The sequence below is a fragment of the Tamandua tetradactyla genome, chromosome 4 (genome assembly GCF_023851605.1).
Source record: "Tamandua tetradactyla isolate mTamTet1 chromosome 4, mTamTet1.pri, whole genome shotgun sequence".
NCBI classification, from domain to species: domain Eukaryota; kingdom Metazoa; phylum Chordata; class Mammalia; order Pilosa; family Myrmecophagidae; genus Tamandua; species Tamandua tetradactyla.
This window is the reverse complement of record NC_135330.1, coordinates 41,985,420-41,990,990: the sequence shown is the minus strand read 5'-3', so window position 1 is coordinate 41,990,990 and position 5,571 is coordinate 41,985,420. Positions and strand designations below refer to the sequence as shown.

The 5,571-nt window shown below is 37.7% G+C and overlaps 1 pseudogene; it reads right to left on the bottom strand.

The window, feature by feature from the left end:
- Positions 1-275: 275 nt before the first annotated feature.
- LOC143680222 (pre-mRNA-splicing regulator WTAP-like) lies at positions 276-4,075 on the bottom strand (annotated as a pseudogene).
- Between the last annotated feature and the right edge of the window lie 1,496 nt (positions 4,076-5,571).

The window sequence follows — 5,571 nt, the reverse complement described above, 5'->3', positions numbered from 1 at the left end:
GTATTCGCCATGTGCCCTTCCAGCAGAGAGACAAGCCCTGACTGTGTTCACCATGCGCCTTCTCACTTGAGAGAGAAACCCTGAACTTCATCGGCCTTCTTAAACCAAGGTATTTTTTCCTGGATGCCTTAGGTTGGACATTTCTATAAACTTGCTTTAATTGGGACATTTTCTTGGCCTTAGAACCGTAAACAAGCAACTGATTAAATTCCCCTTTTTAAAAGCCATTCCGTTTCTGGTATATTGCATTCCGGCAGCTAGCAAACTAGAACAGTTCACCTATCAAGCATAAACTTCCAGACAGTCAATTCATTTTGGGCTTGTTCCCATTTGTCTTTAGTCTGTTCCTGCTCGTCTTTCGTTTTTAGGAAAAACAGGTTCATGGCTGCGTCCACCATTGCTGATCCCAAGCTGAGCAACACTAGGTTGCTGGACTTCCTTCGGGTACTGGATTTGAGTAGAACATTCTTGCATCTCTTGTTCCTTGGTTGCTAGCCTCGTTACAAGGGTGTTTTCCCTGCACACAGTCTCTTGCTTTAATTTTTCTTCACATTCTCTTAAGCCACTTAAATCGTTAGAGTAAAGATCCAATATGGTTCATACTGTTTCCATCTTAGAATGAACTCGTCTTGCGCCATAACTTTAAAGTCTATTTCACCCATTCGAACCTTTTTCCTTGGTCATCTCGCATTCGGCCAGTCGCCTCCCGGATGTAGCTGCGGTCACCAGTCCGCCGCCTGGCCCCGCCCTTGGAGGAGAGGAGACAGGACCCACCGGCGCCCAGACTCAGGGACAGGAGGCACCAGTGGAGGAGCTTCCCCTCCTTAGCGCGGCCAGGGCCCTTCTCCTGTGTCGGGTCGTGCGCCCGAGGCCACCGCATCTGAAAGGCGCTAAAGGGGAGAGGATGAGAAGCTAAGCGGTCTGGGGTAAGGGTGGGCGGTGGGGGAGGGCAGGTGCGGAGGCCAAGGAGACTGATCAGAGTTTAATTTACTCAAAAGTAGAATTGCTTTCTTTGCCAGCTCTTAATGCAGGACTATGCAAAGAGCAAACATCTGATGGCCAATTAGTGCCCACTAATTAATCAATATAGTATTGGGGTAAAAACATAACAGATTAATGAACTCTTCTTTCATGCATGGAACATGGAAGAAATGTCTGAGTGATGCTTATATTTTTAAACATACCTTCTAAGTTTTCCATAAAAAGTCCAGAATTTTATAAACTGAATTTTACGTGTGAATTTCTAAATAAATCTCTGCTGGCCAGTAGCCATACCACCTGTGAATGAATGAGATTCACATTCTAGACAAAACTGGGCAGTGCCAAAACTAGAAAAAGTATTCTAAAAATGATAGATCACCTGGGCGCAGCACATCTTTCTGAATCACTTAACAATGCCCATCTGAATCATCATTGATCAAAAACCAACAATCTCCACATAAGTAGGATAGGTGAGGATGTGAGGATGGATGAAGCATAGTAGTAAAATTTCTCCCCATTTAAGATTAATTATACTTCATAAAAAGTGACTGGACAGTTAACTGAAGCAGGTCCTATCATATTTTGAGTTTAATTTTAGTCTAGCAATTGGAGATGAAGCCAATTGTTTGGTTTCCCTGACAGGTATGTCGCCTCCATCTCCAGAGCCGGAAGGAAGAGCAACATTCATTCATTCACTTACTCATTCACTCATGTATCACTGTTTCAGGAATTTTTTGAGCACCAATTTTATACCAGGAATCAGGAATTCAGACAAATATAGACATGAACTTTCTCTTCAAACACCTTACAATCCAATTCAGTGGCTCACAATCCAGCTGTGAATGATTTTAACTGGGCAGTGAGCATCTAATTAATAATTTCTATTAATAATATTCATTGCTCTGAGCTGTGTAATTAATAAACTCTGAAAATTTGCTGTTCTTTTAATCTTTATATAAAAGGTAGCTTTAACAAATAAATGTAGAATACAGATTTTTTTTTAAAGATGCCACTCTTTGAATGAGTACATAACTAATTAAAAAACATTTGCTTTCCATTTCTTAAAAGAGATGCACACACCACTGGAAATTGCACACACAAATTATTTCAGATATGCAGCAAATCTCTTATAAATAAGATGCCTAATCAGCAGTAACAACATGCAAGCAAAGGAAAACATAAGATGAATGCTCTTAGAAGACATAGACATAAAAAAATAATTGTATATGGTCTTAATACTCTGACCTGGAAATTTCGGGAAGATTTTTCTAAATTCATTTAAATATAAACAAGAGAATTTCAAGGAATTACTACACCAAAACCAAATACATTTATTTTGATAGGTCTTGCTTTCTAAGTAAATTGACTGAGTAATTTTTGTATTTCTGAAATTCAAATAATTATTCATATTTACTATGGTTGCTATTTTATGGCTGTTCCTTAATTACCTATGAATTTAGCAATCTTTGAGACAGGGTGATGCTTTTCCACTTATCGCCATTTCCACTTATTTACCTAAAAGTACAATTACCATACAACACTTTTAGCTTTGAGCTCATTTATCTATTTAAACGTTATTACTGTGCATTAAATATATGCACGACAGTAGGCTAGTCAGATTTAAATAGGGGATGATTTGTTTTCAGCAAGCTTATGATTTAACATAGACAATAAGACATGCACCCAAATTGCCAGAAAACAGAAATAGAATATGTAAGAAGTTATGAGAGAGATTAAATGTACAACATGAGTTGAGGGAAGGGAGATATTTCTACTGAGGATTAAACAGGCAGTAGAAAAGGCTTTGAAGGAGGTGGTAACTAGCTCATATTCAAGCTTGATATTGACAGGGGTGGATGAAAGGACACCAAAGCTGAGGAGAGAGCATGGTGGGAAAAGAAGTGCTCCATGTTGATAGAAGAATAATTGTAAGACAATCTGGGCAATAGGCATGGGCCAAATTATAGACTATCTGTATACTAAGTAGTGGAATTTTCCTTCTAGAATATAGAGAATGAATAATAATCAGAAAAGAAACAAAATTATCCCGAATTCAATCAAAGAAAACGAATTGGGTTTAATGCCAAAACGTCGTTTGTTTTTCCACTTTCAAAATAATTGTTTTGGCATTGAAGAAACACATTGGCCGATAACAAATCCAGCCCATCTTTTTTCATCCTGCAAAGCAACAGGCTACCGTAAAGAGTCTGTCACTTATCACCCAAAAGATGCTGCTTAAGGTGTGGTTGGGAGGGGCTATCAAGAGTCTTCTCTCTGTTGCCAGGAATAATATTCATACTAAAATTATTTTAAATCATTGCAATAACTACATGACAGAACTCCTCTCAATGAGTCAAGATATGAGTCATAGCAACTCATTTTATGATCAGGGTGTTTTTCACTGTAAATAAGTGAATATTTCCATCAATAGGGGACATTCCATACAGTGATACATCCATATAAGGGTCTATGGGCCGATCATGAAACCATCGACAATAATGGCTATACAAGTTGACTTAGAGGGTTTTCGGCAAGGTGAAGTAGGTAACAAGTACTAATAATAACCAGCTTTTATTGAGTGTTTAGTATATGCTAGTGTTTTCCATGTATTTGCCCAGGTTCACATAATAGTAAGCAATAGAATAGGATTTGAATTTAAGCAGTCTGGCTTTAGATTCTAACCTCTTAACTACTATCCATTTCATTATACTGTCTGTCCAGTACTGGGGTGGGTTTTTGTATCTCAGGTCGTCACATTTTGTTTTCTCAGTGCCAAATACCAAAATAACAGCATTAAATATCAGGCAATCAAATGGCTGTTACCAAAGTGCTATGAATTATTGATGCCATGAATATAAAATATCTAGATTACTGTTTTTCCCATATAGCATTTTTTGGGGGAAAAGCATAAAGTGTTTATTTTCAAATAAGTGGGTTTCAAAAGGATGCTATCTTTAAAAAATTGCATTTTATTTTCCCTTACTTACCTTATGTTTGCTTTATATATTCTGTTTTCTCCTTTTGCTCTATCCCATTGGTTGAAACCTAGAGCAGGTACTCTAATTTCTCTGTTTACTCTCACAATAAGGGCCATTTTATCACCTAAAATAGTTTCATTTAAGTAATTAATGTGTCCTGTATGGTGTAACAAACAAAATGCCAAAGGCATTAAAAGTGAAAATTTCTCCTTTCCCCCAGCTTCTGCCAGACTTCAGGTTGATAGCCTGCAAGACTCAGTGTGGGAATAGAAAAATGGACAGGGACTGCTCCAGCTCCTTTCTATTTCCCTATCTTGAGTTTCTAGCTATTTTTGTGCTCTTGATTTCTGGCTTAAGTGCACTGTGATCAGAAAGCACTGTCCAAATTAACTTCAATTCTGGAAATTTGTTGCAATTTGTTTATGGTTCCGGAAAAAGCAAAAAAAAGAAAGAAAAGAAAAATTAGAGGTTCTTTGTGTACTAGAAAATAATATGCATTTCCAGAACCACGAGATGCTGTGTATTACATGACAATTTAATTAGGTTGAATTAAATAAGCATTGTTTTAGATTCCTGGGCTACTCGAGCAAATACCATGAAATGGGTCAGGTTAAACAACAGGAATTTATTTGCTCATGGTCAGAAACTGGGAAAAGTCTAAATCAAGATATCATCGAGGTGATGTTTTCTTCCCAAAGACGATGGCATTCTGGGGCTGCTGCTGGTGATCTCTGCTTCTTAGCTTGCACCATGGCAAGGCATATGGTGGCATCTGTTGCTCTCACCTTTCTTTTCTGGTTCTCTTGACATTCAGCTTCTTGTTTCTTGGGACTTTCTCCGAGAAATCTCTTTTTACTCCAAAGTCCAGAAGATGTTCTGTTTTAAACTAGAGCTTTATACTTTTAACCCTCACATTTAAGTTTAGGGATGTATGGTATGAGGTAGCAATAAAACTTTTCCTTATGGAACTCCACAAAAGGGTTCCACAAGGATATACAATTGCTTTGCAACCATTTATTGAATTACGTTGCACCTTTGTTTAAAAAAAATCAACTGGCATTACGAGTCTATTTCTTGACTCTCTCTTCTGTTCCACTGATCTATTTTTCTATGCATGCACCAAAGCCAAGCACATTATTGCACATCTTGAAATGATATCAGTCCTCCTACTTTGTCCTTCAAGCTTCTTTTGCCTATTCTATCTTTTTTATTTCCTTATAAATTACTGAATTGTATTAATTTCCATAAAAATCCTGATTGATATAGATGGGTAGATAGAGAGAGAGAGAAGGAAAAAGAGATAGAGAAAGAAGACCATCCTAATATATTTTTCATCGTGTCCTCTTAGTCACCTCTTCTAAAATTGATAGTCACCTCTAGGAAAAGAGCAGCCTCCAGTGCTGGGCTTATCTCTTTGTTTCCTTCTCCCAGATTTTGGCCCTGTATCTTCAATGCCTTGTTAGCACTCTCATTTTTAAGTATTTTGAGCTGGCTTTCTCATTGTTCTTAATGAGAGCATTGGTCCAATTTCCTAGTCCACCAGCATTTCATGTGGAAGTCCTACCTAGAACTTTTATTTTCCTTCTTCTATTCACTAGGTAGTCCCCGACTC